This window comes from Macaca mulatta, chromosome 14 (genome assembly GCF_049350105.2).
Source record: "Macaca mulatta isolate MMU2019108-1 chromosome 14, T2T-MMU8v2.0, whole genome shotgun sequence".
In the NCBI taxonomy this organism is placed as follows: Eukaryota; Metazoa; Chordata; class Mammalia; order Primates; family Cercopithecidae; genus Macaca; species Macaca mulatta.
The window spans coordinates 15,626,288-15,645,416 of record NC_133419.1 but is presented as its reverse complement, the minus strand read 5'-3'; the positions used below and the strand labels follow the sequence as shown (position 1 = coordinate 15,645,416).

The 19,129-nt window shown below is 44.5% G+C and overlaps 1 protein-coding gene across 39 annotated transcripts in view; it reads left to right on the top strand.

Moving 5' to 3' along the window:
• The first annotated feature begins 10,442 nt into the window (after positions 1 to 10,442).
• CTNND1 (catenin delta 1) overlaps positions 10,443 to 19,129 on the top strand; it is a 59,409-nt gene continuing 50,722 nt past the window's right edge. For 24 of the 39 annotated variants that reach the window (XM_077960599.1, XM_015114119.3, XM_077960596.1 and 21 more), the window contains exon 1: positions 10,443 to 10,687. The gene's annotated coding sequence lies outside the window, so the exon portion shown is untranslated. 39 annotated transcript variants of the gene reach the window in all.

The window sequence follows — 19,129 nt, the reverse complement described above, 5'->3', positions numbered from 1 at the left end:
GTTTTAAAGATTAAATGAGTCAGTGAAGGTAAAGTTGCTTAGCACAGTGAGTGCCTGGCACAAAATAACTACCATGCCCCAAATGGTAGCTATTATTATCCTTCAACTTTCCTCATTTCCATTACCACTGAGACTCAACTGCTACAATGCTGACTACTCATACTCTTCCTGAGCACCACATCCTCGCTCCATAGGTATAATCTTCAATTTAACACTTTTAAGGAAATACTATTGGGTATAAAATTATCTCTAGTAAGTCCTATGCACCTTTTCTCTGAGCTCACTGTATCACACTAACCAGCAGAGGGTGCACAATAAAGAAGAGAAGCCTCTGACTCTGCGGGAAGGTCTCTCACAGAACCGAGGACATTGCCACCCTTGGCTGGCTGTACTAGACCAAAGTGAGCCTGACTGACCCTGGCAGTAGGCAAAGAATTTGGCCTTTAGGTTTGTATAGTTAATTACCAGGCTAACAATGGAGCAAGGATAGTTAAGCACTTTACCCCTCCCAAAACAAACTGAGTATTCTGACTTCAGGTTTATGTCCAGCTTTTAGCATCGAAACCCCCCCACTCACTGCACAGCTGAGTTCCTTTCCTGGAATGCAGTTTTCTATCAGGTAGCACTGAGAGTCCGAACAGTTCACGTCAAAACTATCAGGAAAGAAGAGTGAAAAGGTAAATTAAGAGAAGGCAGGCTTGGCCGGGCGGGGTGGCTCACGCCTGTTATCCCAGCACTTTGGGAGGCTGAGGCAGGTGGATCACCTGAGGTTAGGAGTTCGAGACCAGTCTGGCCAACATGGTGACTCCCGTCTCTAAAAATACGAAAATTAGCCGGGCATGGTGGCGGGCGCCTGTAATCCCAGCTACTCGGTAGGCTGAGGTGGGAGAATCGCTTGAACCTGGGAGGCGGAGGTTGCAGATACAGCCACTGCACTCCAGCCTGGGCGACAGAGGAAGACTCCGTCTCAAAAAATAAATAAATAAATAAATTTAAAAATAAAAAAATAAAAATTCCCATCCCAGTAAGAGAGATGTGGATGGAGGATGGCAGCTGTTGCAAGGGCCCTGGGGAAGCTTCCCAATCCACGAGCGCCCGGCCTTGCCCCCAGACCCAACCTGGAATAGCTTTGCGGTAGACTTTGCTCCTGTTGCCCTCTCTGTGCTTGTCCTCTGTCCAGCCTGCCTTGCTTCCTCTCAATGTCCAGCGTTGAGTCGGGAGGCTGAGCAAAGAAGCGCAGGTGGACCAACGGCTGAGTGCTTCACCTCCCGGCCCAGAAGCAAGGGAATCGGTGTTGGCGGAAAAAGCGGGGCTTCAGGGAGAGCCCTGCAAAGCGGGGTGCCCCGCACGCTTGGGCGCCCTGGCCCAACTCCTTTGAAGAAAGATTTCTAGGCGCGAGGGTTTCTGGGAATGGAGCGTGGGGATCCGGGAGGCCCAAATTCAGGACTTCCCGTCACGGCCACCTCCACCAGCACAGACTTTGCAGGCAGCCCCTGGCGCCCTTGTATCTCTGCGGGCCTCGGCACCCACATGCACTGGGTGGTGGTGATAGCGAGGGTTGTGAGGCCACGCGGCCAGCGCCACACACCTCGTGCCACCGCCCTAGCGCGCTGCGCGTCGCAGAACCCTACGCCCCTCCTCCTCCCGAGCCCTCGGGCTACGTCCGCCGGAATACGTCATTCCCATTGGCCGAAGGCTCCCGGGAGAACCAATCAGAGCAGGAGGAGCGCTTCGGGCGGGAGGCTAAGTCTCGAGGGACTTGAGGGCTGAGGGAAGATGGCTGGGCTGCAAGAGGCAGGGGGAAGGGCCCACCGGGGAGGAATTCTTGTGAAAGCTGTCGTCTTCCTCAGCACTCGATGAAAACACACCGAAAAAGAGGGTAGGGATGCTGTAGTAGAGAGGGTGCCAAGGCGGTTAAGAGTCATGTCCATCTTCCCTTTGAAGAGGCAGCAGATGCCCTTGGCTCTGCTAGGAGCGCTCTAGGCTTCGTAGAGGAAGAGGTCTCTAGATGGCTCTGCTAACACCGGGTCCCCCATATCGCTAATTTAGAAATCCCTTAAGACCGGAGATGTTCTGGAATGAGGTCATTGGGCAGTTTCTGAATTCAGTTTCTTTACTGATTCCACTCTAACCCCAAATCTTGGAGAATTTTGCAGAAATCGCGCCCCCCGGAACGGTCTCTATTATCCTTAGAGAGACGATTAAAAAAAAAAAAAGTTAATTAGGCCGGGCGCTGTTTTCACGCCTGTAATTCCAGGACTTTGGGAGGCTGACTGGGGCGGATCACGAGGCCAGGAGTTAGAGACCAGCCTGACCAACATGGTGAAACCCCGTCTCTACTAAAAATACAAGAAATTAGCCGGGCCTGGTGGCGCGTGCCTGTAATCCCAGCTACTCGGGAGGTTGAGGCAGGAAAATCGTTTGAACCCGGGAGGCAGAGGCTGCAGTGAGCCGAGATTGCGCCACTGCACTCCAGCCTGGGTGACAGAGCAAGACTCAGTCTCAGGAAAAAAAAAAAAAAAAAAAAAGTAGTTAATGTTTCCCAGGCTGTGACGCGATCCCAGCTCACTGCAGCCTCGACTTCTGGAGCTCCAGCAATCCTTCCACCTCAGCCTCCCAAGTAGCTGGGGCTATTGGCGAGTGCCACCACGCCTGGCTGATTTGTTTTTCTTTTCTTTCTTTTTTTTTGGAAACAAGAGTTTCACTCTTTTTGTCCAGGCTGGTGTGCAAGGCATGATCTTGGCTCACTGCAACCTTCACCTCCGGGTTCAAGCAATTCTCCTGCCTCAGCCTCCTGAGTAGCTGGGATTACAGGCATGCACCACCATGCCCAGCTAAGTTTTGTATTTTTAGTAGATACGGGGTTATACCATGTTGGCCAGACTGGTTTCGAACTCCTGGCCTCAGGTGATCCACCTGCCTCGGCCTCCCAAAGTGCTGGAATTACAGGCGTGAGCTACCGTGCTTGGACTGATCTTCTTTTTCTTCTTTTCTCTTTCTTTCTTTTTCCCCTTCCTTCTCTCCCTTCCTTCCTCCTTTCTTTCTCTTGTTCTCTTTCTTTTCTTTTCCTTCCCTCCCTCCCTTTCTTCCTTCCCTCCCTCCCTTCCTTCCCTCTTTCCTTCTTTCTTTTTTTCTGCTTTCTTCAGTATGTTCTTTCTTTCGTTCATTCTTTCGCTCTTTTCATTCGTTCTTTTCTTTTTTAAAATAGAGACAGGGTCGGCTGGGCGCGGTGTCTCACACCTGTAATCCCAACACTTTGGGAGGCTGAGGCAGGTGGATCACGAGGTCAGGGGTTTGAGACAAGCCTGGCCAACATGATGAAACCCTGTCTCTACTAAAAATACAAAAATTATCTGGGCATGGTGGCACATACCTGTAATCCCAGCTGCTGGGGCGGCTGAGCCAGGAGAATGGCTTGAACCCAGGAGGAAGAGGTTGGAGTGAGCCAAGATCATGCCACTGCACTCCAGCCTGGGTGACAGAGCAAGACTCCATCTCAAAATAAGTAAGTAAGTAAATAAATAAATAAATAAAATAAAGACAGGGTCTCCCTACATTACCCGGGCTGGTCTCAAACTCCTGGGCTCAATTGATCCTCCCACCTTGGCCTCCCAAAGTGCTGGCATTACAGGCATGAGCCACCGAGCCCGACCCAGAGACAATTTATTTAGCCCAGTTCCTGACTGGAATCAGCTGTTTTCAGGGATGATACTAAAATTAAATTATCTTAAGATTTATTATTATTATTATTTTTTTTGTGAGACTGAGTCTCCCTCTGTTGCCCAGGCTGGAGTGCAGTGGCATGATCTTGGCTCACTGCAACCTCCGCCTCCTGGGTTCAGGTGATTCTGCAGCCTCAGCCTCCCAAGTAGCTGGGATTATAGGCACTCACCACCACGCCCGGCTAATTTTTGTATTTTTAGTAGAGGTAGGGTCTCACCGTGTTGGCCAGGCTGGTCTCAAACTCCTGACCTCAAGTGATCCGCCTGCCTCGGCTTCCCAAAGTGCTGGGATTACAGGTGTGAGCCAGCGTGCCTGGCCTAATTATCTCAAGATTAAATATATACAGAGAGTGCCAACCCATGGTATAATTCTGGACAGCAGTTCTTTCCCGTGTGGGTTAGGACCTAGGCCCTGGCTTCAGTTATTGCCCCTCAGTAGATAGTCTGTGATGTCCAACTCTGGGTGAGAATGGTTGAGTCCAAAGCTGCTGGTGACAAAGTGGGGTGAATTGAAACGAACCAGCTCCCACTGAGGTCAACTGGAGGTAGAAAGGAAGAAAGATGCCTAAGACAAGGGGAACGTGCAAAGGGACAAAACGTAGAGGGGTGAGGGTACAGTGTGCCCAAATGTCTTTATTGATATCTAACACCTTTTCAAAAATGATTTGAGGTTGGTTGAAATGGTGGTGTGGGGAGTGCATTTCCAAGTCAGGTACTATTTCCCCCAGGCTGAGGCCTCTGATGTTGAGATGGAGAAAAAACAAGGAACAGAAAACATTTTTGGTTGCTGTTGTCTTACTTTGAAGAAGAGGCAGTTAGTGAGAGGACATAAAACTTAGCAGAAGGAGGACAGATTTTAGATGTCAGTGGCAGCAACAACAGCACAACACACACACACACGTAAACAAGCAAGGAAAACAAAAGAGAAGGCAGAACAACCCTTGTTTATGGCATCTGTTACTGTAGAATCAGAACTTGATTGGGCAGGTAGAGTACCAGTATAGATGACTGTGTGGAAGTGTAAGGAAATTATAAATGTATATCTTCTCATTAATATATTGCCATGAGGATTAAATTAATTTTCAAGAAGTGGAGAGGACTTCTTATTTTTTTAATCTAACATGATTTTAGTTAAATCTTGTGTTGGTAGAATTTCTTAAGGTGGCTCAGGCCGGTAATCCCAGCACTTTGTTGAGGCTGAGGCAGGCAGATCACTTGAGGTCAGGAGTTCGAGACCAGCCTGGCCAACATGGCGAAACCCTGTCTCTACTAAAAATACAAAAATTAGCTGGGCATGATGGTGGGCACCTATAATCCCAGCTACTTGGGAGGCTGAGGCAGGAGAATTGCATGAACCTAGTAGGCGGAGGTTGCAGTGAGCTGACATCACACGACTGCACTTCAGCCTAGGCGACAGAGCAAGACTCTGTTTCAAAAAAAAGAAAAAAAGAAAGAGAGAGAGATAATAATAACTTCTAAAGGGATTGATAAATGGCCATCCTATCCAGGGCTTCAAAAATGACAAACTTTGATTGTAATGTGTAACCACCAGAGGGTAGAAAGGAGTAAAAATATTTTGTTTTTCTTTGTATGGATAACCAGTGGGGTTTTGGAGTTGAATTTTAAAAATTTATTCTTGGCATTCAGAGGCTCGCTCTGTCTCCCAGGCTGGAGTGCAGGCACAATCTTGGCTCACTGCAACCTCCACCTCCTGAGTTCAAGCAATTCTCCTGTCTCAGCCTCCCAAGTAGCTGGGAATACAGGTGCATGACACCACGCCTGGCTAATTTTTGTATTTTTAGTAGAGATGAGGTTTCACCATATTGGTCAGGCTGGTCAGGAACTCTTGACCTCTGGTGATCCACCTGCCTTGGCCTCCCAAAGTGCTGGGATTACAGGTGTGAGCTACTGCACCCAGCCTTATTTTATTTTTGAGACAGGGTCTCACTTTGTCACCTAGGCTGGAGTGCAGTGGCACAAACACAGCTCACTGCAGCCTTGAACTCCTGGGCTTAAGCAATCCTCCTACCTCAGCCTCCCAAATTAGCTGGGACCACAGGTATGCACCACTATGCCCTGCTAATTGTTTTTTTAAAGTTTTTTTGTAGAGGTGAGGGTCTTGCTGGGTTTCCCAGGCTGGTCTTGAACTCCTGGGCTTAAACGATCCTCCTGCCTTGGCCTCCAAAATGCAGGGATTACAGGCATTAGCCACTGTACCTGGCTGTTTTAGTCTATTTTAGAACTAGAATCATCACAGCATAACACTCTGCCCTATATAATAATTTTAATACTTCTTTTTAAAGCACACTTTTTTTTCCCTCTCTCAGCTTTTTCTTAATATTTCACCATTTTATGGTATCTTGTTTTTCTGGTTTTGTATGTGGTAATGATTGTAGATGGGGACATGAAACTTTGAGGGTTTGTAAAACTGAGCACCGAGTGTAATATTCCATGCATCAAAACAAAAGAAAAAAAGAAAGAAAAAAACCATAAAACAATTCTGTATGTCTAAAACACATCTTCTGTCTATTGACTTCTCTCCATTTTTACTGCTGCCCTAATCCAAATCCCTGTCACTGCAGCTTGACCAGTACAATAGCCTTTAAACTCCTCTTGGATGGGGCGTAGTAGTTCACATCCGTAATCATGGCACTTTGGGAGGCCAAGGCAAGCAGATCACTTGAGGTCAGGAGTTTCAGACTAGCCTGGCCAACATGGCAAAACCCAGTCTCTACTAAAAATACAGAAATCGGCGGGGCGCGGTGGCTCACGCCTGTAATCCCAGCACTTTGGGAGGTCAGGAGATCGAGACCATCCTGGCTAACACGGTGAAATCCCGTCTCTACTAAAAATACAAAAAATTAGCCGGGCGTGGTGGCGGGCACCTATAGTCCCAGCTACTCAGAAGGCTGAGGCAGGAGAATGGCGTGAACCTGGGAGGCTGAGCTTGCAGTGAGCCAAGATTACACCACTGCACTCCAGCCTGGGCGACAGAGTGAGACTCTGTCTCAAAAAAAAAAAAAAAGTACAGAAATCAGTTGGGTGTGGTGGTTCATGCCTGTAATCCCAGCTACTGGGGAGGCTGAGGCAGAGAATCGCTTGAACCCAGGAGGTGGAGGTTATAGTCATCTGAGATGGCACCACGGCACTCTAGCCTGGGCAACAGAGTGAGACTCTGTCTCAAAAAAATAAAAAATAAATAAATAAACTTGTCCTGCTTTCACTGTTATCCCTCTTTAATCTATTTTTGCATAAATCTATCAAAGACCATTTCTTTCTTTCTTTCTTTCTTTATTTTCTTTTTTTTTTTTTTGAGATGGAGTCTCGCTGTGTCACCCAGGCTGGAGTGCAGTGGTGTGATCTCGGCTCACTGCAACCTCCACCTCCCGGGTTCAAGCAATTCTCTGCCTCAGCCTCTTGAGTAGCTGGGATTACAGGTTCCTGCCGCCATACCCAGCTAACTTTTTTGTATTTTTAATAGAGACGGGGTTTCACCATCTTGGCCAGGCTGGTCTTCAACTCCTGAGCTCATGATTCACCCGCCTCGGCCTCCCAAAGTGCTGGGATTACAGGCATGAGCCATGGTGCCCGGCTGCTCATTCTTTCTTTCTTTTTTTTTTTTTGGAGATAGGGTTGCGCTCTGTCACCCAGGCCGGAGTGCAGTGGCCTGATCATGGCTCATTGCAGCCTGGAACTCCTGGGTTCAAGTGATCCTCCCGCCTCAGCCTTCCGAGGAGCTGGAACCACAGGCTCATGCCACCATACCTAGCTAATTATTTTTATTTTTATTTTATTTTATAGAGATGAGGTCTTGCTGTTTTATAGAGATGAGGTCTTGCTATGTTGCCCAGGCTGTCTTGAACTCCTGAACTCCCGCCTCAGCCTCTCAAAGTGCTTGGATTACTGGCATGAGCTATTGCACCCACCCAGATCTTTTAAAAATGTGATCATCTCATTCTGTTTAAAACCCCCTGGCTGGGTGTTGCGGCTCAAACCTGTAATCCCAGCACTTTAGGAGGCCGAGGCAGGTGGATCACGAGGTCAGGAGTTCAAGACCAGCCTGGCCAAGATGGTGAAACCCCATCTCTACTAAAAATACACAAATTAGCTGGGCATGGTGGCGGGTGCCTGCAATCCCAGCTACTTGGGAGGCTGAGGCAGGATAATTGGTTGAACCTGAGAGGCGGAGGTTGCAGTGAGCTGAGATCACACCACTGCACTCCAGCCTGGGTGACGGAGACTCCGTCTCAACAACAACAAAAAACAAACAAAACAAAACGAAACAAAACAAAAAACAAAACCAAAAAACCCCATAGGTTTTCCTCTACCTAAGAATACAAATACAAACTTTATTCTCTGAGCTATAGAAAACTTCACAGTCTTGATTCTCATCTATTCCTCCATCCTCCTCGTTTCCAGTGCTCTCTGCTGGGTCCAGTATGTTTCAGCTCCATACCTCAGGGCTTATATCTTCTTACTTACTTGGCTGCTTCTTATCATTTAGATTTCAACATTTTCTTTTCTTTTTGTTTTTTCAAGACAGAGTTTTGCTCTTGTTTGAGATGGAGTGCAATGGCGCAGTCTCCGCTCACCGCAACCTCTGCCTCCCAGGTTCAAGCGATTCTCCTGCCTCAGTCTCCCAAGTAGCTGGGAATACAGGCATGCACCACCACACTTGGCTAATTTTGTGTTTGTAGTAGAGACGGGGTTTCTCCATGTTGGTCAGGCTGGTCTCAAACTCCTGACCTCAGGTGATCTGCCCGCCTTGGCCTCCCACAGTGCTGTAATTACAGGTATGAGCCACTGCACCTGGCAGATTTCAACATTTTCTTTTTTTCTTTTATTTTGGAAGCAAGGTCCCCCCTGTTGCCCCGGCTGGAGTGCAGTGGCGCAGTGATGGCTCACTGCAGCCTTACTTTTGTAGGGTCAACTGATCCTCCCACCTCAGCCTCCTGAGTAGCTGGGACTACAGGCACACGCCACCACATGTGGCTAAAGATTTCAATTTAAATGTCACCTCTCCAGAGAGTTTGCACCTGACATCCAATCTGGAGTAAGCCACAAGTCATTCCCATCAATCTGTTTAAAATCTACATAGTGGTCCATCTGACTTTTGTTTATTAATCCTCTCATTCTTTCCTAGAGAAAGAATTCTTTCCTATTCTCTATGAAAACAGAAAACTTTTCTAATCTTGTTATCCTTGTCATCTGGTGGAGTACCTGGCTCACAATAGGTGCTCAAAATAACCCAAGTGGAACTAGTCTTTTTATTTTCTATTAATTGAGTATGAACAGTTTTTCCCTCAGTCAGTATGTATTAATGCTTATTATACTTTATTTTGAGATAGCCATTTTGTATTATTTACTGATTTATTGAGGGAGACAGGGTCTTGCTCTGTCATCCAGGCTGGAATGCAATGGTGTGATCACAGCTCACCACAGCCTTAACCTCCCAGGCTCAAGTGATCCTCCCACCTCAGCCTCCCAAGTAGCTGGAACCACAGGCTTGCCCCACCACACCTGGCTAATCTTTGTTTTTTTGTAGAGACAGTTTTCCTGTTTCAGATAAATTTAAATTTTAACATATTTTTCACCACTAAGTTATCTTTTTTGATTTGTATGTAATTCTATTTTATTTTATTATTATTATTATTATTATTATTATTTTTTGAGACGGAGTCTCGCTCTGTCACCCAGGCTGGAGTGCAGTGGCCGGATCTCAGCTCACTGCAAGCTCCGCCTCCCGGGTTCACGCCATTCTCCGGCCTCAGCCTCCCAAGTAGCTGGGACTACAGGCGCCCGCCACCTCGCCCGGCTAGTTTTTTTGTATTTAATAGAGACGGGGTTTCACCGTGTTTGCCAGGATGGTCTCGATCTCCTGACCTCGTGATCCGCCCGTCTCGGCCTCCCAAAGTGCTGGGATTACAGACTTGAGCCACCGCGCCCGGCGATATTTACTTTCTTTACCTATGCTGTTATTCCCTCTAAATATATTGTTTATTGGATTTCATGTCCTCTTCCCAACAAACCCACATTATTTTGATTTGGGGACAAATTGGGAAGACAGTGATTTTCTTTAACAGCCCAGTGGATTCTGCTTCCTTCTAATTCAGAGTATAGAGACTAAAAACTGTTAACAAGTCTAGAAATTAAAAAAAAAAAAAAATTAGCTCTAATGCAACTAATCCAAAACAGTGAAACTGGGTTTACCTCAGATATCCCCTACCATCCCAGTCAACATATAGTAGTCCTGTTTCTAGGATTTCTCTCTCCTTTCTTTACCATCTTCCTTTAGGGAAATGCTTTGGGATAGGAAGCAACAAACCAAACAGCAGCAGGCAAGTAAAATCAGTTCTTTTCTATTTCCCCACTGGGATAGTACGGAAGAGGGAGCAAGAACCCATCATCAAAGAGAACTGAGACTTAGGCGTGCCATTCTGAAAAGCCCTTGTTCCTTGTCTCCCTTGCCTCCCCCGCCCCCCTCAGCTCTGCAGTAATTCCTCAGAGATTGTACAGTCTCTCCACTTTAAATATAAATATATAAATATAAATATATATGTATAAACTTCCCCTTGTGTCTTTCTCTCCTCCTCTCTTTTTTTAATTTTCTATAATAAAGTTTCCTATTGGATAAGGTCAGCTCCCTGATTTATGCCTGACTCCTATTGGAAGCTCACAGGGGCTGACATCACTTAGGAAAGCGAAGGGGGTAGGGCTGCCAGATCAGTTTGTCACCACCCAGGCTCCCTTGCCTTTGGCTGGGTGCAACTTCCATTTTAGGTGTTGGATCTGAGGGGGAAAAAAAAGAGAGAGGGAGAGAGAGAGAAAGAAGAGCAGGAAAGATCCTGAAAGGAGGAAGAGGTGGCGAAAAATCAACTGCCTTGCTGGATTTGTCTTTCTCAGCACCTTGGCGAAGCCTTGGGTTTCTTTCTTAAAGGACTGGTTTTTAGAACTCCACATTTGAGGTGTGTGGCTTTTAAAGAAAATGTATGTACTGACGGGAAAAGGAGGATAAGCAAGTCGAATTTTTGTCTTACGGTAACGGGAGGGAATTAAAAAACGGGAGAGAGTTCGTTATGTTGATGAGTAACTTTTAAGCAATTATTTTTCTTTCTACTTTCAATACTTTGGCGGGGTAGATTTTGGTATTTTATTATATTTAAAAAGGTGAAATATACAAGACCTGGAAACAAACTTCTAGGTCTCTCTAATACAGGAAGCTGAGTAGATCCAGAGGGGTAAGAGCAGGTTTGAAAATTTACATTTTGGTGTGTTCTTTGATTTTATGTTTTTTGTTTTGTTTTGTTTTGTTTTTTTCTGGATTAAGCTAACATATTTCTGTTTTCAGAGCCCAAAAGTTGGTTTTTTGGCATGTTGCATGTGGGTTGGGAAAGGAATTTGTCCGTGTCGGAACCCAGTTATGCAGATGGTTCTTCATATGTTTCAAACTTTTTTTTTCTTTGTCATTGGATTTGTGGAAGTGGAAAGTTGCAGGGAGCTTTGCAGCGTAAATGGTATTGTTTTTCCCCCAGAGAGTTTGAACGGCCCGTATCGGTTTCAGCCCTGCTGTTCCTGGGTGGATCCCTCTTACTTTTCCAGGTGCGGTGGGTGGGAACCTCATTCTCCTGCTAGATGTAGTCTCCCTGCTTTGGCTTATAAAAGAAAACATACGGAACAATGTTAACTGAATTGCCATCTCCTTCTTCCTTCTAAACTACCTTTCATAGCAAAGATTTGTGGAGGTGTTTGTTAAATCTGCAAATACGACAACGTTTGGTTTATGTGTTTAAAGGGATAAGGAAATTCTAATCATGCTTTTTATTTCACCTGAGTAAAGTGACTACACACCTGAAAATATTTTCAGCTTTCTGCACTCTGAAAGGGCCATGGCTGGAATAAAATTAGGTTTAGAAAAACCATTTATACAAAGTTTAGTGTTTAAAATACGTTTCAGAAAACACAAGGGAGATTTTTATTTTTAAACCAAACTGAAAGTTGTTTTTTGGAGTTTATTGCTTAGTTAATTTACCATGAAATCTTAAATCTCTTAGAGCTGAAGGCCTATGACTGTGCTTTCATATATTTAATCTTAAGATTTGTTTTGTTTTCGCAAATACATTCTTGCAAAAGTACTGATTCTAGATAATTATATAGCCAACTCATCACTAGCTGAAAAACTAGGGTATTCTCTTCTCTTTTTGAAAATGCGAATCAGGCTGAAAATTATAGATACTGTCCTAATTGTAACAAGATGGGCTTTAGTGTGTAAGCTGCTCATTAGCTTTAAACTGGTATGTATCTTTAATAATTTGATTTCGTTCCACCCCCCACCCCCCTGCCGCAAATTTTTTTTAAGACGAGACTTCCTTGAATTTCTTTTCTAGAATGAGGGTATTTCTTGAAAGATGATTTCATCCTTGTGAAGTTGTGGCTTCAGGAGGAAACAGAACTTTGTTCCTCCTTTGACTATAATCTAGGCAAAGGCTGCAGGAAATTTTTGATGTCTGGATCTCATAATTATAACAAGTACAGTCAAAAAGAAAGAAAAAAATACAATGTGTATAGTCTGTTTAGTATTTTCCAAATTTTCTTTCAAATGTTCTCTATGCCTTGACTCCAGCCTGGGGAGGTTTCTTGGATCTTTAGAGTGTTGGTCATGTTGCTTCCAGAGTGTCTGTTTCCCACTCAACCTTTAGGGGGAGGGATGAGGGAATCTGAAGGAGGAGTACAAAGGCAGTTTGAAAATAGGTTCTGGATGACTGAGTGGTGGTGATTTGGGTTTAGCTTTAAATAGTGGGCTTTGTGTAGTCGAAGTGAGCATCCTGGTTAACCTAGTGTCCAGGACTGTTTCCACGAACTGAGGCGCTGTTTTGACTGGTGTGTAGTACAGAGCCTTTGGGGTGATAAGATGGAAGATTTGTCTTTTACCTCACCTCCACTGGTTCTTTCAGGAATTATAAGGGATGCAGATAAGTAAATCTTTTATTTTTAAAATTTTTTTATTTTGCTCCTCGTCTTGGTTTTGGGGTAAAAAATGATGACAGGTAAGTATGAGCTGTTCAGATTTTTCTTTCCTTGTTTGCCTCCTATATACGGTTGGTTTCTTTGTTATGTGAGTAAGGTAGTGGTCTGTGTTCCAGATTGGGGGGCGGAGGGGGGGCGGTTCTCTTTTAGGTGGTTGGAGTTCTAGTACCTTTCTCAAGGTTCCAGCATGGATAGTCAGAGAAGCTTCAACATGTTCTCTGAGCTAGGGTAAAATTGAGACTATTTGGAGATATTAACAAAAAGAAAAGCACTAAGTAATTACAATCCAGCCTTAGGTTTATGAAGTAGTTGCTCTCTAGGGATGGATGAGATAGGATGGATGCAAATAGATCACTATCAATTGGAATAACAAAATGATTAGCTTTGTATAATTTATCTCCTTCTATTTTGGTACCCGTTAGTAACTGCCAAGGCCCTCATTCCCCCCTACCTCCCCACACCTTGTTTTTAGTGTATTCTAAGCATTTTGCATAAGCTATTAATTTCCCACCACCGTTTTTTTTTGTTTTGTTTTGTTTTGTTTTTTAAGGAATTTGACCCTCAGAGAAGCTGAGGTTTGGTGAAAATCTCACTGCCTGTAAATGGTTGAGGCCAGGATTAACCCTGCTCTGACTAACTACAAAGTCCATGGACTTAACCACTAATATACTGCCATTCACCACAGAGAATGGAAACAACAGCTTGAACTAAAATGAGCCCTTGTTAGAGGCAGGAGTGTTTCATCTTGGCACGGGGGCAGTACTCAAATTTCCAACCCCCTCCAACTCCCCACTACCCCTGTTGGGATAATGTATGTAAAAGATCTATTTTCCATAGAGCTCGTGGGGAGCTGGATGTGCTAGAATGGATATTATTTTAATCTTTAGAACGAGAATCTTTCTATATCCATATGCCCACCATTGCTGTCCTAATTTCTTAAACTTCCTGCAATTGTGTCACACGTTGTTCAATTATCAGTAAAATTTCTTCTTCCAGAGAATTTTTAGGTATGTGGTTTGGAATGATAGGATATCATCAACTTGCAGAGATAGGCTTGTAGGAGGTAGTTCAGATATTCTTGTCTTTCCCTCTAGACTATGAGCAGCTTGGGTGTAGGTACTGTCTTATCTCTGTATCTTTTTAGCACCTGTCTTAGTGTCTGCTGCATACTGAAGTGCTCAGTAAGCCTTGGTTAAATAAGGCATTTGATGAGAATCAGTGAGGGACTGATTTGTGGGGAAGGTTTGAAAGGAAGCAAAACAACATAGATTAATCAAATTGCAATGTACTTTTGCAACTTTTACTGTAGTCTGTAGTTTCAACCTTTTATGCCTCTCCTCCCTTAATTTTTTTTTTTTTTTGTTTGAGACAGGGTCTTGTTCTGTCACCCAGGCTGGAGTGCAGTGGTGAAATCATGGCTCACTGCAGCCTCAAACTCCTGGGCTCAAATGGTGCTCCTATCTCAGTCTTCTGAGTAGCTAGGACTATGGGTGCACACCACTATACCTGGCTAAGTTTTGTATATTTTTGTGGAGATGGGGTCTCTCTATGTAGTCTAGGCTGGTCTCAAACACCTGGGCTCAAGCCAACCTCCTACCTTGGCCTCCCAAAGTGTTGTGATTATAGGTGTGCCCTACCACACCTGGCCCTCCCTTATATTTTTAAGCAAAGTTTCTGGAGATAATGGAGGATTTTAAATTTTAGCATTTCTTTAATCCTGTTCCTTTCTTGGCAAGTGGTACAAAGAATAGTATAAAAAGTAAGGATCTGGCCTGGTGCGGTGGCTCACGCCTGTGATCCCAGCATTTTGGGAGGTCCAGGTGGGTGGATCACTGGGCAACATGGTGAAGCCTCCTCTTTACAAAAAATAAAAAAATTAGCTGGGCATGGTGGAGTGTGCCTGTAGTCCCAGCTACTGGGGAGGCTGAGGTGGGAGGACAGCTTGAGCCTGGGAGGTGGAGGTTGCAGCAAGCCGAGATCGTGCCACTGCCCTCCAGACTTAGGGGGACTTGCAGAGCCAGATCTTATCTCAAAAAAAAAAAGTATCCTAGTCAGTTCATTTCATAATGAACTTCAACAACTGAAAACCTTAAATGTAGCCATTTCCTAGGGGAGAATATATTAAGACATCAGCAGAAAAGTTTGCTTTCAGCCCTGTTTGGAGGTGAATGGTTTCTATGCTTGTTAATAAAAATATTAAGAGCTTGGGATGATAGTTTTGAACATCAGTGTTTCAAAGAAAGTATGTTTGAATATCAGTGTATTCTTTAAATCACTGCTTTAGCCACAAAACTTTAGATTTTGTTCATGTGTTGGGAAGCTTATGAGTTTAAGAACCGAAATTAGTTTTCTTGGGTTATTTAAAAGGTATTAACAAGGAACTTGCCTAAAGGAGTGAACTGTAGGTAATAAGGATGTGAATAACTACAAATATTCTTTCACGTTCTCTTCCCTCAAAGAAGGGTTAAATGCCACACAAAGCTGAAGTGGGAATTGCTCTGCCTAAACTATGCAGCTGCCTCCAAGGTTTCCAATAGAGCATTGATATAGCCTGGCAGGGGGATTGTAAGAAGGCAAGAACAACTGTTCTGGTTAGAACTAATGAGGGGGAAATTAGGGTATGGATTGACTTGTATTTAATTGTTTAATGTATTTTTTGGAAGTAATTTTTTCCCTAATTCTACTTGGAATTGCATGTTATTATTAAATATTAAGTACTGAGAATGGGGCCTGAATTTACCATTTTATTCAGGGATAGTGTTCCCTGTTTTTAGGGCCACTTCCTCTCCAGGGAGCCCTTCAGTTTGATTGGTGTGGTGTGGTCAATTTAGATCAGGCATATAGTGGGGGAATTATAAAGAGCCAAATAGTTTTCTTATCTTTTTTTTTTTTTTTTTTTTTTTGAGATGGAGTCTTGCTTTGTTGCCCAGGGTGGAGTGCAGTGGCACGATCTTGGCTGACTGCAACCTCTACCTCCTGGATTCAAATGATTCTCCTGCCTCAGCCTCCCAAGTAGCTGGGACTACAGGCACACGCCACCACGCCCTGCTAATTTTTTGTATTTTTAGTAGAGATGGGTTTCACCATAATTGCCAGGTTGGTCTTGAACTCTTGACCTCATGATCTGCCCACCTTGGCCTCCCAGAGTGCTGGGATTAGAGTCATGAGCCACTGTGCCCGGCCATAATTTTATCTTAAAGCCTTCCTTGCTGGTCAGCAATAGATAATTTGGTTATGACTTTCACAAAACATGTCCCATGATGTTTGATGTGATGTGATGTGATGACAAAAGCACTTTTCAACTTTTTATTTCAAACTTGCGGAAAGTTGCTTGCAGTAACTCCGGTATACCCTTCATTTGCCTAGGTATCATTTGTTAACATGTTGCCACAAATGCTTTATTCTATATTTTTTGGTCAATATGCTAACCAAAAAGGGAGTTTCCAGTCTGAGACTTCCACAATATGGTGAGGCAAGGCAGCATAACATAATGATTAAGAGCATGGATGGGTAGCCAGACTGCCATGGAGGAACCATGTAACCTAGGGCAAATTGCTTAATCTCTCTTTGCCTTGGCCTCCTTGTCTGTAAAATGGGGATAATATCAACCATCTTACAGGATTGTCGTGACTCTAAAGTTGTTTAACGTATGTAAAACTTACAGAGTAGTGCACAGCTCATAGTAATATCTTGTGTTTGCTATTAGAATGGATGCTTTAAAGAATTCAAATTTTGTTTGTCTGTTGAACTAATGCCCTTAAAGATCTTTTTTTTTTTTTAATTTTTTTTTTTTTTTTGAGACGGAGTCTCACTTTGTCTCCCAGGCTTGAGTGCAGTGGTGTGATCTTTGCTCGCTGCAACCTCCGCCTCCCGGGTTCAAGTGATTCTCCTGTGTCAGCTTCCTGAGTAGCTGGGACTACAGGTGCCCGCCACCACCCCTGGCTGATTTTTGTATTTTTAGTAGGGGGGGGGGTTTCACCATATTGGCCAGGCTGGTCTCAAACTCCTGACCTCAAATGATCACCCACCTCGGACTCCCAAAGTGCTGGGATTACAGGTGTGAGCCACCATGCCCGGCCGAAGGTCTCTTAAAACCTGAGAATCTGTGGTAGATGTAGGTGCTTGCATTACAGAATATATGGGCTTCCTGAGTAAAAGCTAACTTTTAAATTTTTTAAATGGGAAAAAATTATTTTTAGTAGTAGGTAATAATTGGAGAGTTCTGTGGGTGAAGTTCAACAGTAGTATGAGAATGGATAACTTTAGTAAAGTGAAGTGTTAGTGGGAGGAGGATAAACAGAATAATTTGTGGACATCATTCTGTGTTTGCAACACTTATTTGTGGACATTTGTAAAACTGTGACATGAGTTCATAAATGCTTCCTGTGAGAAGTGTGCTTCTAAGAAAGGAGTCAGCTTTTATATGTGAAAAAGCCAAGCTGTGGTCTGTGGGAAATACACATGTGTTAGATGCAACCTTGCTTAGAAACTTGCAGGTTTATTCCAGTCTAGGAATTTTCCTTCTTTTTTCCTCCCTTTTCTTCATACTAAAGAACCCATGAAAGTAGTGTTCTAAATAGTACTTGGCCAATTTCTTTGAAGAATTTTTCTTTATTTTACATTTTTTTAAAAAAATGAGGCCGGGCGCGGTGGCTCAAGCCTGTAATCCCAGCACTTTGGGAGGCCGAGACGGGCGGATCATGAGGTCAGGAGATCGAGACCATCCTGGCTGACACGGTGAAACCCCGTCTCTACTAAAAAATACAAAAAACTAGCCGGGCGAGGTGGCGGGCGCCTGTAGTCCCAGATACTCGGGAGGCTGAGGCAGGAGAATGGCGTGAACCCAGGATGTGGAGCTTGCAGTGAGCCGAGATCTGGCCACTGCACTCCAGCCTGGGCGGCAGAGCGAGACTCCGTCTCAAAAAAAAAAAAAAAAAATGAGACAGAGGCTGGGCATGGTGGCTCACACCTGTAATCCCAGCACTTTGGGAAGCTGAGGCAGGCGGATCACTTGAGGTCAGGGGTTTGAGACCAGCCTGGCCAACATGATGAAACCCCGTCTGTACTAAAGATACAAAAAAAAAAAAAAAAGTTAGCTGGGCATGGTGGCACATGCCTGTAATCCCAGTTACTCGGGAGGCTGAGGCAGGAGAATCGATTGAATCCGGGAGGCAGAGGTTGCAATGAGCCGATATCATGTCATTGCACCCCAGCCTGGGTGACAGGGCGAGACTCTGTCTCAAAAAAAAAAAAAGAAAGAGTCTTGGTATGTTGTCCTGTCTCCAACTCCTGGGCTTAAGTGATCCTCCCACTTCAGCCCCTGGAGTAGCTAGGACTACAGGCACACACCACCTTGCCTGGCTATTTAAGCTAATTTCTGTTGGCACCCCGTAGCCTCCCACACTCAGTTCCCCACATTTATTTTACCTACAATTTCTTCTACCAATTCTCCTGTATTTTCTCCTTTTCTTTTGCTTTCCTATTCTCTGTGGTGTCTTCCTTTGTCTCTCTTTGCCTCCTCTTGCCTCCCTTATCTTTTTTTTTTCTTTTAGGTTGGGTTTCCTTTTTTTCCCCTTAGGTTTTCCCTTAGGTCTTCATGGGCATTGCTTTGCCTCACTCACAGTTAATATAAAGAAGTATTTCTGGCCGGGCGCGGTGGCTCACGCCTGTAATCCCAGCACTTTGGGAGGCCGAGGCAGGTGGATCACGAGGTCAGGAGATCGAGACCATCCTGGCTAACACAGTGAAACCCCGTCTCTACTAAAGAATACAAAAAATTAGCCGGGCGTAGTGGCGAGCACCTATAGTCCCAGCTACTCTGGAGGCTGAGGCAGGAGAATGGCGTGAACCCGGGAGGTGGAGCTTGCAGTGAGCGGAGATTGTGCCACTGCACTCCAGCCTGGGCAACAGAGCAAGACTCCGTCTCAAAAAAAAAAAAAAAAGACGTATTTCTGATTTTTACTCTAGAATAAACTGTACCCGTGTGCTAAAGGTACAACTGTTAGGATACCACTTCATTTCAGTTAGATCTAGTTTAGGAATCAGTTGTAATCCAAGAAGACTGGTCTCTTCTAGTGATTCAGATTGGTTTTATCTTTGATTTTTAGATTTCATCCACATTTCTTGATTAATTACTCATTTTGGTTTAGTTGACAGTTGAGCAAAAAAAATTTACTTTCTCCAGAGTAAATTATCTGTTTTATTTGTGCTTTCTATGTTGTTCTATATTGTAGTGCAGTAGCACATTAGGAGGTATCTTTATGGACTGAAAAGATTTTTGTTACATGGTCGGGCACAGTGGCTCACACCTGTAATCCTAGCACTTTGGGAGGCCGAGGCAGGCGGGTCATGAGGTCAAGAGATTGAGACCATCCTGGCCAACA